This window comes from Lithobates pipiens, unplaced genomic scaffold, assembly GCF_037356315.1.
Source record: "Lithobates pipiens isolate NorthernLeopardFrog02 unplaced genomic scaffold, aLitPip1_a1.2 Scaffold_8, whole genome shotgun sequence".
Lineage (NCBI taxonomy): Eukaryota > Metazoa > Chordata > Amphibia > Anura > Ranidae > Lithobates > Lithobates pipiens.
The window spans coordinates 667,353,405-667,372,096 of NW_027507903.1; the positions used below are offsets into that span (position 1 = coordinate 667,353,405).

Genomic DNA, 18,692 nt, shown 5'->3' on the forward strand with positions numbered 1-18,692 from the left:
TGTCCCATTCGACGTTGAGCCCCCCAGGGATATGTGTCCCTAATTTATGGATCCAGTTTGTTTCTGCCCTGGAAATAGTGCGCTTAGCGTTACTGCCGCGCCAATGTGGGGTATATTTTTCTAAAGCCAGAAAGGTGGTGCCTCTTGGGTCCCGATTGTGTTTTAGATCGTAATGTTTACTAACGTTATGTTTGTCAAATCCTTTACAAATGTTAGTGATATGTTCCCCCAGGCACACATGTAGCATGCGTACTGTGCGTCCCACATACTCCAAACCACATGGACATCTAAGTAAGTACACAACGCACTTAGTGGTGCATGTGATGAATGTTCGTATGGGGTATGTAAGTCCATTGCTGGACGAGGTGAACTCAGTAAATCTCCTGCCTCGTAGAGCATTTAGCTTACAAGCTCTACATTTCCCACAAGGGTAGAAGCCCTTCAAATCGCCAAAAAAAGTGGGTCTAGTTGGGGGGTCCGGGACATTTGGAGCAATCATATTTCGCAGGTTAGTTGCACCCCTAAAGATCACATTTGGTCTATCAGGAAGTTCGGGGCCCAAGATTCGGTCATTTTTGATGACCGACCAATGTTTCTGTAAAATTCTTTTCACAGCCCAATGCTGACTGGAAAACGTCGTGAGTAAAGAAACTCCATAGTTTTCCATGTTGTCAGTCCTGGGTGGTCTCTCAGCTAACAATGTTTGACGTTCCCTACTGTTGACCTCCATTATAGTGGAATCAAGGGACTCACTGTTGTAACCTTTAGCTAAGAATCTCTCTTTTAAGATTAGTGCCTCCTTAAGAAAATCCTCATTGAAAGTGCAATTGCGTTTTAAGCGAAGAAACTGGCCCTTAGGGACCGCTGAGAGCCATGACCTATGGTGGCAGGAGTCGAGTGGAATATAGCTATTCCTGTCAGTTTTCTTGAAAAAGGTTGTGGTAGTTATGTTATTATCTCGGATGGAAATATTCAAATCCAAAAATTGGATATTAATGGGGCTTGAGACATAGCTGAGAACTATCCCACGGTTGTTGTTGTTTAAATGGGACAGGAAGAGCTCTGCTGATGAACTGTCACCATCCCAGATAAACAAGATGTCATCGATGAACCTTTTCCAGGTGACTAGTTCCGGGGGTTTGTCACTAAAGACTATGTCCTCCTCCCATTTTGCCATGAAGAGATTGGCCATACTGGGAGCAAATTTAGCTCCCATGGCCACTCCCTTCACTTGCAAAAAATGGGTCCCGTCATGCCAAAAGTGATTGTGCGTCATGGCAAACAGAAGTAATTCAAGAATATAGTTGCGCTGAGTCACTGAAATACTACCATCCTGGGCCAGAAAGTGATGAACCGCTTCATAGCCCAGTTGATGGGAGATAGCGGTGTACAGTGAAGCTACATCCGCGGTAATTAGGAGATAGGTGGGTTTCCATTCAATCAATTGCAGAATGTTGATAACATGTTTGGTATCTCTCAAAAAGGATGGCGTGCCCATCACCAGTGGTTGCAGATATTTGTCAATATATTTCCCTATACGCGAGGTTACAGAGTCAATTCCACTGATGATGGGCCGCCCTGGTGGATTTTCTAAGGATTTGTGTATCTTGGGTAGAGAATACATAACCGGTAAACGCGGCGCCAAAGGTACCAGAAAGTCCCTTTCTTTTTTATTTAAAATACCCATGTTGAACCCTTTCTCAACCAACTCTTTTAGTTCACCTTTGAATTGGGTGGTGGGATCTAAAAGTAATGGAGAGTAGGTCTCAGAGTCTGACAGAATCCTAGTCATCTCTTTGGAATATGCGGTTTTATCAAGTATTACAATGGCACCGCCTTTGTCAGCCGACCGAACTACTATGTCTTTCCTATTAAGCAATGAGTCTAACCCTGCCCTAAATTCACGTGTGGGTTGAGCTGGTCTCAATTTCAAACCATTGAGATCCTTTAATACCAGATCACGGAAAATATTAATGTTGGGTGCTGTATTGCCAGGAGGATTGAACAAGGAGGCATTCGATAAACCAGAATGCATAATTGTTGAATCCCTAACTAATTGGCGGGAGGGGTTGCTCATGATATACCTCTTAATGTTCAACTTACGTGTAAACTTTTGGATATCTATAAATGTCTGAAATTTATTTAAATTCTGAGGGGGCACAAACTTGAGACCCTTTCCGAGAGTCTGCAATTCTTCATTAGATAGCTTTTTATTACTTAGGTTAATGACACCACTGATATCTAAGTCCTTCTTCTTTTTGGTGTGAAGACGTTTCCCCCCTCTGCACCCTCTCTTGTGTCTCCGTTTCTCTTGTGTCCCCCCCGAGTGCCCTCCTGAAAACCCTGTTGGTAAAAACTGCCAACTAAGGGTTGACTATATGATGGCCGAAAACCACCCTGACCCCTAGGGGTTTCAGAATGCCCATTCCTGTCATCCCCAAGGGGGCCATATCTATTGAAGGTCTCAACCCTGTAATTGGATCCCAAATCTCTTACATCCGGAGGGGGTCTCCTATCCCTACTGCTACCTCTACCTTGAGAGAGGGATTTGTTTCCCTGGGAAAAAGATTTACCACCTCTGGATCGCCAGGGTGGAGGGGGCGCCATTGAAGTGGGATATTGGTGATGATTAAATGGAGTTGGATGGCGTTGGTGGTTAAAATTACGTTTATCGACCCTTCCTCTAAAGGACTGGGGATATGGTTGTGATGATGGACCCATTACTCTTTCAGTATATACTGGAGAGGCCTGGCTCATGGGGCCCCAAAAAAGGTTAGAATCACCAACGCCACCTCCTCTGATTCCCTCAATATGCCCTGGGGGATGTAGACCTGGATCACCCATAGGGGGTGAGGGGGCCAAGTTCTCAGTAGAGACCTGCCATTTGAAGACAACATTGTCTTTATAATCTTTTTTATCCCTATTGTATTTTTTCTTTTTCTTAGTTTTTTGTTCAGTCTCCTCTTTGGTCAGGATAGTTTTTAGGGATTCAGATCTTTGCATATACTCAGGATCATTTTTAAAGGGGACAAGCTTAGTTTTAATCAGACCAATCTCATAATCCAATGAGGCAAGTTTCCTCGATTTCTTAGCAATCAGGAATTTTAAAAACTGAACCCCTGCCTCATTGAAGTATTTAAACCATTCAGCTATTTCTGTGTCCTCTTTTTGTGGGTTAACCTCCCATCTCAAACTCCTGGGAACCATATTTTCCCTTACATATTCTTCCAGATAGGCTATATCCCATTTTGTGTGTAGTTCAGAAATGGTTAAATTCTTCAACCTCAAAAAACAACCGGACAGGTCATCCCTGGAATTCTCATTCCCATCAAAGACTCCTGTGGTGTCAATGACAGCTTGGGATCTATATTCAAAAACATCCATTACGGATGAACCAGCAGCAAATTAGTGTATCGTATAACAATAAAGAACAAAAGGAGTGAAACTTGCGCTTGGTAAAAAATTAGTTGATATGAAAAAATCAATTAAGAAAATAGCAGCTGAGCACAAAAAACCAGATACTAGGTCTAACTAACAGAAATGTAGAAAACAGTGCAGCGCTTGATATATGACACGTGACTGAATGTAGTGAAACAATAAATCAGGAAAAAACTTTCAAAGATAATGTTCCCAAAAAGTAAAACATCAATGATAAACAATACAAATGTGCATATTGTGCAATAAACAAAAATTGGGTTATTAAACCAAAAGAAGGGTCAAAAAAAACACTTTTAGAAGAACAAATAAGTGTTTAAACTACAGCTTGATGCTGTGAAGCACAAACTTGTGATTAAGTGAGAAAAATAAACAACAAAATTAAAAAACAAATCAAAACAAGTCCCATGCTTTGGATAAATGAAGTGATTTACAAGGCCCCATACATGTGAAGATATAAGTTCCTTAAGTGGAACGTGAATGGAACTTTATAGTTGAACGTGAACGAAACTTTAAAGTTGGTCCCAGGTATCACTGGTATAGGTGCTTGACCACGTAAATTCTTTCACTGTACAATTTTAGTAAGTAGTAAAGGCTTACCAGAACCACCTTTAGTGTGCGCAGATACGAACTCCCCAACAATTGGGATCGGACAAGATCGTTCCTCCGACACTCCTCGTGTGAATGGATGACTCGAATCACCTTTCCGGATAGGAAGGTAAAGAATGACCCACACCTTCGGGTGTTCCTTGAACGTCGTCCGTTCCGGTCCGTTCGAAAAATATTCAGGTTGGCGTGTCACCAAATGGATGAAAAAGGAAAAAAGCGCCCAATCGTGTGATAAAGTCTAAAACACGTGTACTTTATTTTCCAACCAAATAGACGTTGAAAGATACAAATGACTCAATGGAGTCGTATAAAATTAAACGAAAAGAATTGCTAGCAAAAATATAAAATAAAGCGGATAAAAATAGCACGAGATGTAGACGTATCTACCCGACGATCGTTTCGTCACAGATTGACGTCATCAGGGGTACGCCCACACCCTCGTGCTAAAGGTTTAAATAGCCTATGGGTGAGGTAGGGAGCCCTGCCATAGGTGCAGACCAAAACGTCCGTGCATAATGGGATTAACCCACAAACGACCAGTCCCTTCGGAATGGTTACCACATATAGAAAAGAAGAAAAAGGGAAAAAGCGGTCAACGACCAGTTAGATCAAATAAAGTTCGAGTTCCATCATAACTAAATGGTGGGACTCTAATATAAAATACACTAGCAAAAGTGACCACTGAAAAATACAGACAATGAGTCCTATGATAAATCCCCTTTGATTGACAGATGGCCAAATACAGTAATAATGGCTATCTAACTGTATGTATGCCCCAAAAAAAGGGGTGACTTGGTTCAAAAAATATATACAAAATGTATATATATACAATACATACGTATAGATTACCATAAAAAAAGAGAGAGGAAAAATGACCATAATATTGAGGTGGGGGCCTAAACAGCATTAGCTGCCCACCATCACCCATAGTCCAGTTAAAGAAATATACCATGGATGAGACATATCCAACGGGTTTAGAAAGAACATTACAATCACTCTATTATCATAGGATATAGTTTACATAAAAAATCATATAAACTACCTAGCAAACATTGCTACAAAGATACAAATAATGATAGTGAAAATAGTGTATGAGACCCAGACTGAATACAAAATCAGTACAAAAAAAGGGAAAAGGGGATATTAAATCAACTGTTGTTAATAAAACAATTAATGTCCCATTCGACGTTGAGCCCCCCAGGGATATGTGTCCCTAATTTATGGATCCAGTTTGTTTCTGCCCTGGAAATAGTGCGCTTAGCGTTACTGCCGCGCCAATGTGGGGTATATTTTTCTAAAGCCAGAAAGGTGGTGCCTCTTGGGTCCCGATTGTGTTTTAGATCGTAATGTTTACTAACGTTATGTTTGTCAAATCCTTTACAAATGTTAGTGATATGTTCCCCCAGGCACACATGTAGCATGCGTACTGTGCGTCCCACATACTCCAAACCACATGGACATCTAAGCAAGTACACAACGCACTTAGTGGTGCATGTGATGAATGTTCGTATGGGGTATGTAAGTCCATTGCTGGACGAGGTGAACTCAGTAAATCTCCTGCCTCGTAGAGCATTTAGCTTACAAGCTCTACATTTCCCACAAGGGTAGAAGCCCTTCAAATCGCCAAAAAAAGTGGGTCTAGTTGGGGGGTCCGGGACATTTGGAGCAATCATATTTCGCAGGTTAGTTGCACCCCTAAAGATCACATTTGGTCTATCAGGAAGTTCGGGGCCCAAGATTCGGTCATTTTTGATGACCGACCAATGTTTCTGTAAAATTCTTTTCACAGCCCAATGCTGACTGGAAAACGTCGTGAGTAAAGAAACTCCATAGTTTTCCATGTTGTCAGTCCTGGGTGGTCTCTCAGCTAACAATGTTTGACGTTCCCTACTGTTGACCTCCATTATAGTGGAATCAAGAGACTCACTGTTGTAACCTTTAGCTAAGAATCTCTCTTTTAAGATTAGTGCCTCCTTAAGAAAATCCTCATTGAAAGTGCAATTGCGTTTTAAGCGAAGAAACTGGCCCTTAGGGACCGCTGAGAGCCATGACCTATGATGGCAGGAGTCGAGTGGAATATAGCTATTCCTGTCAGTTTTCTTGAAAAAGGTTGTGGTAGTTATGTTATTATCTCGGATGGAAATATTCAAATCCAAAAATTGGATATTAATGGGGCTTGAGACATAGCTGAGAACTATCCCACGGTTGTTGTTGTTTAAATGGGACAGGAAGAGCTCTGCTGATGAACTGTCACCATCCCAGATAAACAAGATGTCATCGATGTGAAGTATGGCTCTCCCTATAGGAATGAATAGGGCAGGGCTGCACAATAAAGGTCACTGGAACATGGAAAGCATTGGATGGGGCCATCCTTTTTTTTTTAACCATAAGGGCAACAGTAAAAATGGTGGATAGCATTGGTATTTCACCAACTGGTTGTCCTGATTACCAAGAGCTGCTGGTAAAGACAAGCTGAAATGAAGGAAAAACTTTTACGTAACATTCTTGAAACATTATTATTATTATGAAGATGACATCAGATACATACTGTAATTACCAGGGACCAATAAGGGCTCTTTTACATTTTGTGCACTGGAAGGTACGAGCATTTGGCGCTCAAGTTTTTGTAGGGGGAGATGAGTTGTGTTAAATTATATCTATTCTTTTAATTTTGGATAAACCCCATCAGTTTTTTTTTGTTTTTGGTTGCCATCAATGTTCGATTGGCCTTATGTAGTTTGAGATCCATTCATTTTTCTATAGGCTTCCAACGTGTTTCGTCAAGGCAAGGCAGCGCCCCCCTCAATGACAGAACATTGTTGTGGTGCCGCGACAAGTGAGTGTCCCCACAACACGAAAGAGAGCTCTCTTTTTAGGCCGGTTTGTGTCCTCTTCCTGTACATTTCTGGCAGCAGGGGGGGGGGGGGGGAGGTGTGAAAGGTGTTTCGACAGATACGTACAAACCCCACATGTACGCATTCCGATCCCCCCCCCCCCATTAACACCTTCCACCCTCTTCTCCAGCCGGCTCAGCTGGGAGACACAGTTTAATTACTGTTTTCTTTGTACAAACACCATGTATAGACGGCGTGCAAGACGGCGCTTATTCCGCACACCCCAGATTCTCTCAGCGGGCGGATTTTAATTCCATGTCTTGTTCCCTATAGAAATTAAACAATTCCCTTCTAAAGAGGTGAGGGGAAGATCTGTTACATTTTGATAGAAAAAAAAAACCTTGGAATTGTTTTGTTGAAAGAGCGATTTCTTTTTTTGCAGTTTTTGACCGTACGCCCACTTGTGCAGTAATAATAATAATAATAATAATAAAAAAAAAATCTCTCCCCGCAGTCAGGCGGAGGCTTCATGTCTAAGGGCAAATTTAAAAGCCTCATTTTAAAAATTGATCCTTATACTTGGTAATGCATTGTCCAGCCTAAGCACACAATGCTTCTCTCTGCTTTCCTTTTTATCCTCTTCATTTCTAATTTCTCCTCTCCTCTTCATGCCTTTTCTCTCTCCTTCCTCCTTCTCTCCTCTCTGTCCCTTTGTCTCCTTTCTGTTCTGCTCTGCTTTCCTCTTCTCCCATCTTCTCATCTCCCCTCCATCTATCCTCCTTTTTTCTCTTTTCTCATCTTCTCTTCTTGTACCCTCTACTCTTCTGCCTTCTCATTTATTTATTTCTGTTCTTTTCTCTGCTTTCCTATCCTCCTCTCTCCTCTTCTCTTTGCTTAATTTCTCTCCTTCCTTCTCCTCTACTCTCTGTCCTCTTTCTTCCTCTCCCCTTTATTCACTTCTGCTTTCCTCCTCTCTTTTCTTTCCATCTCTCCTCTCTGTTCCTCTCCCCTCGTATTCTCTTCTATCTCGTCCCCTATCTCGTCCCCTCTCTCTGCTCATTTTCTTCCCACCCTCCTCTTTTGTCTTTGCTTTTGTACCCTCTCCTCTTCTATCTCCTCTCCTCTTTTCTCTTCTTGTTTTCTCTCTGTACTCCTCTTGTCTTCCTCTTTTGTCTTCTCTTTTCTTGTACCCTCTCCTCTTCTATCTCCTAACCTTCTTTCTCTTCTCGTTTTCCCTCTGTACTCCTCTTGTCTTCCTCTTTTGTCTTCTCCTTTCTTTTACCCTCTCCTCTTCTATCTCCTCACCTTCTTTCTCTTCTCGTTTTCCCTCTGTACTCCTCTTGTCTTCCTCTTTTGTCTTCTCCTTTCTTTTACCCTCTCCTCTTCTATCTCCTCACCTTCTTTCTTTTCTCGTTTTCTCTCTGTACTCCTCTTGTCTTCCTCTTGTCCCTCTTGTCTTTTCTTTTGTCTTCTCTTTTCTTGTACCCTCTCCTTTTCTATCTCATCTCATTCTTTGCCCTTGTACACACGGTCGGAAATTCCGACGGAAAAGGTCCGATCGGACCATGTTGTCGGATAATCCGACCGTGTGTGGGCTACATCAGACTTTTTCCGTCGGAATGTCCGACCAACAAAGTTTGAAAGCTGGATATAAAATTTTCCGGGAACGTTTGTAGAGAATTCCGATCGGACAAAGTGCCACGCATGCTCAGATCAAATTACGAGACCAAAGCTATTGGCTACTAGCCGCAACGTAGTCCCGTCGCAATGAACGAACGTCATCACGTTCCGAACGATCGGATTTTCCGACAAATTTGTCCGACCGTGTGTATGCAACACCAGTTTCGGACAAAATCCGACGGATTTTGTTGTCGGAATGTCCGACCGTGTGTACAAGGGGTTTCTCTTCTTGTTTTTTCACTGTATTCCTCTTGTCTTCTCTTTTGTCTTCTCTTTTCTTATACCCTCTCCTCTTCTGTCTCCTCTCCTTCTTTCTCTTCTCGTTTTCTCTCTGTACTCCTCTTGTCTTCCCCTTGTCTTCACTTTTCTTGTACCTTCTCCTCTTCTATCTCCTCTCCATCTTTCTCTTCTTGTTTTCTCTCTGTACTCCTCTTGTCTTCCTCTTCTCTTTTGTCTTTCTTATGTAGCACTACCCCCGAAGGAGCTGCTGATTAGATTGGGCCTGCACTCTTCTTAGAAGCCCCACTAACTTGACTCAATCCCCTTGGCACAGCTGTGGTGCAATGTAATACAGTACAATATAAAACAATGCAAAGTACCTGTATTGTACCCTCAGGATCCACTGGCTTCATCTGGTGGGAAGAAACAGGAAGCCACACAACTGGATACTTAACCAGAAATATCTTTACTGCAAAATACTTACACAGGTGATTAGAGGAATTGTGCTGTCATCCCAACATAGGACAACAGCACAATATATTTCAATATAACACAATACAAAATGTATATATATATGTATAACCTGGGAGCTCCCCTGCTTTAAATGTTATACGTGAGGCCTCACTTAAAGTACTTTTATCCGGGGTCTTCTTTTCTTCGCTAGCTAAAGTCACTCCTTTGTATTTGTAATCCAAAGTTCATGGATGATTAAGCTGAAATGCTCCTGGTGTAACTCCAGTAATTCATTTACAAATTCTTGAGGTGCCAAGGTAGATAGGCCCCAAGCCTGCTCAGTGTCAGTTGCTCTGCTGTGCCTCCGTGGAACTGCAGATTCCAGTGAGGCCTGTATGTGAGTCTAACTGTGTGCAAAAGTTAACAAACGGTGGGCCGCAACCCGCTCACCAACTGGATCAGAGTTCCGCGTGATCACTTTGGCCCAGTGACTGTAGTTTTCCTCTCCATCAGCTGGGCCAGATGCTTTGTATCGTTCTGCTGAATCAGTCCTGTTCCCCTGATTCTCCACTGAGTGTCTTTGGACCTTCTCAATCCAGCTACCGTCTTTCAGGCTCCGTCAGGTCACCTCACAAAACAAGCAGGCTGGCACTCTGCAATGGCTGTCGGCCGCTATCTCTCGGTAAACCTCTCCACAGATCCGCACAGGCAGGCAGCGTGGTCCCAAGAGACCTAAAATGGCCGCTCGGGTTCCTTTTAACCCCTACCCAGCATGCCCTGTGTAAAAGAGTGTTCATGGGTAGGTCACGCGGACTCCTGGGTAACAAGGTCAACCTTCAGAATCCAAACAAACAGTCACTTCCTGTACAAGTCTTTAGGTTGTTCTGAAGTGATAATAAACAGGTGCGTTACCCATATTTGGGCACTAGATGGCTCTGGTACGAAAGTAATGTCCATATACCTCATATTAAAGTATACATAACCACATTAATAGGCAAGGATGTCAGCACTACACTTATTTCTTGTTCCCACTCCTCTTCTATCTCCTCTCCTTCTTTCTCTTCTCATTTTGTATCTGTACTCCTCTTGTCTTCCTCTTGTCTTCTCTTTTGTCTTCTCTTTTCTTGTACTCTCTTCTCTTCTATCTCCTCTTCTTCTTTCTCTTCTCGTTTTCCCTCTGTACTCCTCTTGTCTTTTCTTTTGTCTTCTCTTTTCTTGTACCCTCTCCTCTTCTATCTCCTCTTCTTCTTTCTCTTCTCGTTTTCCCTCTGTACTCCTCTTGTCTTCCTCTTGTCTTCTCTTTTGTCTTCTCTTTTCTTGTACCCTCTCCTCTTCTATCACCTCTCCTACTTTCTCTTCTTGTTTTCTCTCTATACTCCTCTTGTATTCTTTTTTCTTTTATCTCCTCTACTCCTTTCCAGTGGTGGCCCGTCCATTAGGGGCGCAGGGGTGCCGCACCCCTAATTCATGTGCCTGGCCCTTAATCTCCATGTGGGGCGCCGGACGCACGGATTTCAATGGGTGATTTATTTATTCTTGAAGCACGTCATTAGAGCCGGAGGCTCTAATTGGCTTCAAAAAGGGTGGGCTTGAAAAAAGTGGGTGCACCGAGAGCCCACCCACTTGTGTGACCTGCTTTTCCTCTCGGCCTATCAGGAAGTGGGTCCTGAGACCCGATTGTCTGTGAGTCTTTTCTCTCTGTTTTCCTCTTCTCTCTTCTCATCTCTCCTCTCAAACCATCTCCTCTCTTCTCTGCTCCCCTCCCCTCGCTTCTATTTTTCTTACTGTACTCTATTCTTTCCTCTTGTATACTCTCCTCTTTTATCCCCTCTCTTATCTGCTCTCCTCTTTTATCCCCTCTCTTATCTGCTCTCCACCCCTCTTTTTCTCTCTGTACTCTTCTCTTTTCCTTTTCACTCTGGACTTCTCTTGTTTTCTCTCCTCTCACACCCTCCTCTCTTCTATCTCCTCTCTGCTCTCTTTCCTTGTCTTCTCCTTTTCAACAAAATATTGCTCAGTTTGCCCAGTTCCATCTCTAAACATCTGGAGAACATTGCCCAGTTCCATCTCTACAGCTCTGCAGAACATTGCACAATTCTATTACTAGAGATCTGCTTAGTAGGTCCATTCTACAGATCTAAAGAACATAACCCAGTTCCATCTCTAAATATCTGGAGAACATAGTTTTGCAGAACATTGCACAGTTCCATTTGGAGAGATCTGAAGATCAATGCCCAGTTCCTTCTCTAGAGATCTGCAGAACATTACCCTGTTCCATTTCTAGAGACCTGCAGAACATTGCCCAGTTCCATCTCTACAGATCTGCAGATCAATGCCCAGTTCCTTCTCTACAGACCTGCAGAACATTGCCCAGTCCCATCTCTAGGTATCTCCAGATTAATGCCCAGTTCCATCTCTAGATACTTGCAGAACATTGCCCAGTTCCATCTCCAGGTATCTCTAGATTAATGCCCAGTTCCATCTCTAGGGACCTGCAGGACATTGGCCAGTTCCAGCTCAAGAGATCTGTAGAGATCTGCAGATCGATGCCCACTTCCTTCTCTAGAGATCTACAGATCGATGCCCACTTCCTTCTCTAGAGATCTGCAGAACATTACCCTGTTCCATTTCTAGAGACTTGCAGAACATTACCCTGTTCCATTTCTAGAGACCAGCAGAACATTGCCCAGTTTCATCTCTACAGACCTGCAGAACATTGCCCAGTTCCATCTCTACAGATCTGCAGATCAATGCCCAGTTCCTTCTCTACAGACCTGCAGAACATTGCCCAGTCCCATCTCTAGGTATCTCCAGATTAATGCCCAGTTCCATCTCTAGATACTTGCAGAACATTGCCCAGTTCCATCTCCAGGTATCTCTAGATTAATGCCCAGTTCCATCTCTAGGGACCTGCAGGACATTGGCCAGTTCCAGCTCAAGAGATCTGTAGATATCTGCAGATCAATGCCCACTTCCTTCTCTAGAGATCTGCAGAACATTACCCTGTTACATTTCTAGAGATCTGCAGAACATTGCCCAGTTCCATCTCTACAGATCTGCAGAACATTGCCCAGTTCCATCTCTACAGATCTGCAGAACATTGCCCAGTTCCATCTCTACAGATCTGCAGAACATTGCCCAGTTCCATCTCTACAGATCTGCAAAACATTGCCCAGTTCCTTCTCTACAGACCTGCAGAACATTGCCCTGTCCCGCCATCTCTAGGTATCTCCTGATTAATACCCAGTTCCATCTCTAGGGACCTGCAGAACATTGCCTGGTTCCATCTCTAGGTATCTCCAGATTAATGCCCAGTTCCATCTCTAGGGACCTTGCAGAACATTGCCCTGTCCCGCCATCTCTAGGTATCTCCTGATTAATACCCAGTTCCATCTCTAGGGACCTGCAGAACATTGCCTGGTTCCATCTCTAGGTATCTCCAGATTAATGCCCAGTTCCATCTCTAGGGACCTTGCAGAACATTGCCCGGTTCCATCTCTAGGTATCTCCAGATTAATGCCCAGTTCCATCTCTAGGGACCTTGCAGAACATTGCCCGGTTCCATCTCTAGGTATCTGCAGATTAATGCCCAGTTCCATCTCTAGGGACCTGCAGAACATTGCCCGGTTCCATCTCTAGGGACCTGCAGAACATTGCCCAGTTCCATCTCTAGGTATCTCCAGATTAATGCCCAGTTCCATCTCTAGGGACCTGCAGAACATTGCCCGGTTCCATCTCTAGGGACCTGCAGAACATTGCCCAGTTCCATCTCTAGGGACCTGCAGAACGTTGCCCGGTTCCATCTCTAGGTATCTTCAGATTAATGCCCAGTTCCATCTCTAGGGACCTGCAGGACTTCAGCCAGTTCCATCTCTAGAGATCTGCAGAACATTTCCCAGTTCCGTTCCTAGACATCCACAGAGCATTTCTCTGCCCCTTCTAGCTTCTGCTGGGAACAGTCAGACATCTATTATTGATAGGTTGGACATGTTTGCATACACAGTATTCTGGGAAGATAGACGGTCATTATGGTTCTTGACTCAGCCATCTGTAGTCCCTGTAGGACGGGCAGTATACCAGTCCGGCACATCTCCGGCATTCCTCTTCTCGCTGTACAGTGTTCAGGATAAAATTCATAGGGCCTTAATTACCTCTCCCTTGCTACCAGGATTATGCTTGCCTGCCCGTACGTCGGTGCCCACGCCTCTGCCTCTTCCCACAGGGGAGTGTGGCAGTGCCAGTCAGGGAATGGGCCCATTAGTGAATCTCGTGTCCAGATAGTGTGGGTGTCTAATTAAAGGGGGACTCTGGTCTTTAATGAAAGCCATCAACGGGCACGTTAATGACCTTCTCAGTGCGTAGCCATGTTTTATACGATGTATCGCTTGTCATGATCTGTGCACATGGTGAATGAAGATAACATGAGTGATAATCAGAGGCCTGACATGGACCTGATTGACGGGTGGGAATGTTTAATGACAGGTTCACTTTACTCAGAAGTTAAAAAATAATATAAGGGGACACCTGATGTAAGGGGGCACTCTGATGGGGACACCTGATGTAAGGGGCTCTCTGATGGGGACACTTGATGTAAGGGGGCTCTCTGATGGGGACACCTAATGTAAGGGGCATTCTGATGGGGACACCTGATGTAAAGGGGCTCTCTGATGGGGACACCTAATGTAAGGGGCTCTCTGAGGGGGACACCTGATGTAAGGGAACACTGTGATGGGAACACCTGATGTAAGGGGGCTCTCTGATGGGGACACCTGATGTAAGGGAACACTGTGATGGGAACACCTGATGTAAGGGGCTCTCTGATGGGAACACCTGACGTAAGGGGGCTCTCTGATGGGGACACCTGATGTAAGGGAACACTGTGATGGGGACATCTGATGTAAGGGGCTCTCTGATGGGAACACCTGATATAAGGGGGCTCTCTGATGGGGACACCTGATGTAAGGGAGCTCTCTGATAGGGACACCTGATGTAAGGGGGCTCTCTGATGGGAACACCTGATGTAAGGGGCTCTCTGATGGGGACACCTGATGTAAGGGGGCTCTCTGATGGGGACACCTGAGGTAAGGGACTCTCTGTTGGGAACACCTGATGTAAGGGGGCTCTCTGATGGGGGCACCTGATGTAAGGAGCACTCTGATGGGGACACTTGATGTAAGGGAGCTCTCTGATGGGACACCTAATGTAAGGGGCATTCTGATGGGGACACCTGATGTAAGGGGGCTCTCTGATGGGAACACCTAATGTAAGGGGCTCTCTAAGGGGGACACCTGATGTAAGGGAACACTGTGATGGGAACACCTGATGTAAGGGGCTCTCTGATGGGAACACCTGATGTAAGGGGGCTCGCTGATGGGGACACCTGATGTAAGGGAAGACTGGGATGGGGACATCTGATGTAAAGGGCTCTCTGATGGGAACACCTGATGTAAGGAGCATTCTGATGGGGATACCTGAAGTAAGGGGCTCTCTGAGGGAGACACCTGAAGTAAGGGGGCACTCTGATGAGGACACCTGATGTAAGGGGCTCTCTGATGGGGGCACCTGATGTAAGGAGCATTCTGATGGGGACACCTGATGTAAGGGGGCTCTCTGATGGGGACACCTGATGTAAGGGAGCTCTCTGATGAGGACACCTGATGTAAGGGGGCTCTCTGATGGGGACACCTGATGTAAGGGGGCTCTCTGATGGGGACACCTGAGGTAAGGGGCTCTCTGATGGGGACACCTGATGTAAGGGGGCACTCTGATGGGGGCACCTGATGTAAGGAGCACTCTGATGGGGACACTTGATGTAAGGGGGCTCTCTGATGGGACACCTAATGTAAGGGGCATTCTGATGGGGACACCTGATGTAAGGGGGTTCTCTGATGGGGACACCTGATGTAAGGGAACACTGTGATGGGAACACCTGATGTAAGGGGCTCTCTGATGGGAACACCTGATGTAAGGGGGCTCGCTGATGGGGACACCTGATGTAAGGGAACACTGTGATGGGGACATCTGATGTAAAGGTCTCTCTGATGGGGACACCTGATGTAAGGGGGCTCTCTGATGGGGACACCTGATGTAAGGGGGCCCTCTAATGGGGACACCTGATGTAAGGGGGCCCTCTGATGGGGACACCTGATGTAAGGGGGCACTCTGATGGGGACACCTAATGTAAGGGGGCTCTCTGATGGGGACACCTGATGTAAGGGGCTCTCTGATGGGGACACCTGATCTAAGGGGGCACTCTGATGGGGACACCTGATGTAAGGGGGCTCTCTGATGGGGACACCTGATGTAAGGGGGCACTCTGATGGGGACACCTGATGTAAGGGGGCACTCTGATGGGGACACCTGATGTAAGGGGGCACTCTGAGGGGGACACCTGATGTTAGGGGGCTCTCTGATGGGGACACCTGATGTAAGGGGGCACTCTGATGGGGACACCTGATATAAGGGGGCTCTCTGATGGGGACACCTGATGTAAGGGGACACTCTGATGGGGACACCTGATGTAAGGAGGCTCTCTGATGGGGACACCTGATGTAAGGGGGCTCTCTGATGGGGACACCTGATGTAAGGGGGGCTCTCTGATGGGGACACCTGATGTAAGGGGGCTCTCTGATGGGAACACCTGATGTAAGGGGCTCTCTGATGGGGACACCTGATGTAAGGAGCATTCTGATGGGGACACCTGATGTAAGGGGGCTCTCTGATGGGGACACCTGAGGTAAGGGGCTCTCTGTTGGGAACACCTGATGTAAGGGGGCACTCTGATAGGGACATGTAAGGGGGGCTCTCTGATGGGGGCACCTGATGTAAGGAGCACTCTGATGGGGACACTTGATGTAAGGGAGCTCTCTGATGGGACACCTAATGTAAGGGGCATTCTGATGGGGACACCTGATGTAAGGGGGCTCTCTGATGGGAACACCTAATGTAAGGGGCTCTCTGAGGGAGACACCTGATGTAAGGGAACACTGTGATGGGAACACCTGATGTAAGGGGCTCTCTGATGGGAACACCTGATGTAAGGGGGCTCGCTGATGGGGACACCTGATGTAAGGGAACACTGGGATGGGGACATCTGATGTAAAGGGCTCTCTGATGGGAACACCTGATGTAAGGAGCATTCTGATGGGGATACCTGAAGTAAGGGGCTCTCTGAGGGAGACACCTGAAGTAAGGGGGCACTCTGATGAGGACACCTGATGTAAGGGGCTCTCTGATGGGGGCACCTGATGTAAGGAGCATTCTGATGGGGACACCTGATGTAAGGGGGCTCTCTGATGGGGACACCTGATGTAAGGGAGCTCTCTGATGGGGACACCTGATGTAAGGGGGCTCTCTGATGGGGACACCTGATGTAAGGGGGCTCTCTGATGGGGACACCTGAGGTAAGGGGCTCTCTGATGGGGACACCTGATGTAAGGGGGCACTCTGATAGGGACACCTGATATAAGGGGGCTCTCTGATGGGGGCACCTGATGTAAGGAGCACTCTGATGGGGACACTTGATGTAAGGGGGCTCTCTGATGGGACACCTAATGTAAGGGGCATTCTGATGGGGACACCTGATGTAAGGGGGTTCTCTGATGGGGACACCTAATGTAAGGGGCTCTCTGAGGGGAACACCTGATGTAAGGGAACACTGTGATGGGAACACCTGATGTAAGGGGCTCTCTGATGGGAACACCTGATGTAAGGGGGCTCGCTGATGGGTACACCTGATGTAAGGGAACACTGTGATGGGGACATCTGATGTAAAGGTCTCTCTGATGGGGACACCTGATGTAAGGGGGGCTCTCTGATGGGGACACCTGATGTAAGGGGGCCCTCTAATGGGGACACCTGATGTAAGGGGGCCCTCTGATGGGGACACCTGATGTAAGGGGGCACTCTGATGGGGACACCTAATGTAAAGGGGCTCTCTGATGGGGACACCTGATGTAAGGGGCTCTCTGATGGGGACACCTGATCTAAGGGGGCACTCTGATGGGGACACCTGATGTAAGGGGGCTCTCTGATGGGGACACCTGATGTAAGGGGGCACTCTGATGGGGACACCTGATGTAAGGGGGCACTCTGATGGGGACACCTAATGTAAGGGGGCTCTCTGATGGGGACACCTGATGTAAGGGGCTCTCTGATGGGGACACCTGATCTAAGGGGGCACTCTGATGGGGACACCTGATGTAAGGGGGCTCTCTGATGGGGACACCTGATGTAAGGGGGCACTCTGATGGGGACACCTGATGTAAGGGGGCACTCTGATGGGGACACCTGATGTAAGGGGGCACTCTGAGGGGGACACCTGATGTTAGGGGGCTCTCTGATGGGGACACCTGATGTAAGGGGGCACTCTGATGGGGACACCTGATATAAGGGGGCTCTCTGATGGGGACACCTGATGTAAGGGGACACTCTGATGGGGACACCTGATGTAAGGAGGCTCTCTGATGGGGACACCTGATGTAAGGGGGCTCTCTGATGGGGACACCTGATGTAAGGGGGGCTCTCTGATGGGGACACCTGATGTAAGGGGGCTCTCTGATGGGAACACCTGATGTAAGGGGCTCTCTGATGGGGACACCTGATGTAAGGAGCATTCTGATGGGGACACCTGATGTAAGGGGGCTCTCTGATGGGGACACCTGAGGTAAGGGGCTCTCTGTTGGGAACACCTGATGTAAGGGGGCACTCTGATAGGGACATGTAAGGGGGGCTCTCTGATGGGGGCACCTGATGTAAGGAGCACTCTGATGGGGACACTTGATGTAAGGGAGCTCTCTGATGGGACACCTAATGTAAGGGGCATTCTGATGGGGACACCTGATGTAAGGGGGCTCTCTGATGGGAACACCTAATGTAAGGGGCTCTCTGAGGGAGACACCTGATGTAAGGGAACACTGTGATGGGAACACCTGATGTAAGGGGCTCTCTGATGGGAACACCTGATGTAAGGGGGCTCGCTGATGGGGACACCTGATGTAAGGGAACACTGGGATGGGGACATCTGATGTAAAGGGCTCTCTGATGGGAACACCTGATGTAAGGAGCATTCTGATGGGGATACCTGAAGTAAGGGGCTCTCTGAGGGAGACACCTGAAGTAAGGGGGCACTCTGATGAGGACACCTGATGTAAGGGGCTCTCTGATGGGGGCACCTGATGTAAGGAGCATTCTGATGGGGACACCTGATGTAAGGGGGCTCTCTGATGGGGACACCTGATGTAAGGGAGCTCTCTGATGGGGACACCTGATGTAAGGGGGCTCTCTGATGGGGACACCTGATGTAAGGGGGCTCTCTGATGGGGACACCTGAGGTAAGGGGCTCTCTGATGGGGACACCTGATGTAAGGGGGCACTCTGATAGGGACACCTGATATAAGGGGGCTCTCTGATGGGGGCACCTGATGTAAGGAGCACTCTGATGGGGACACTTGATGTAAGGGG

General features: G+C 46.6%; 1 protein-coding gene across 2 annotated transcripts in view; it reads left to right on the plus strand.

Annotated features, from left to right (window-relative positions):
- Nucleotides 1–18,692, plus strand: part of LOC143961905 (neuroligin-2-like) — a 361,300-nt gene that overhangs the window by 120,123 nt on the left and 222,485 nt on the right. The gene's annotated exons all lie outside the window — the stretch shown is intronic.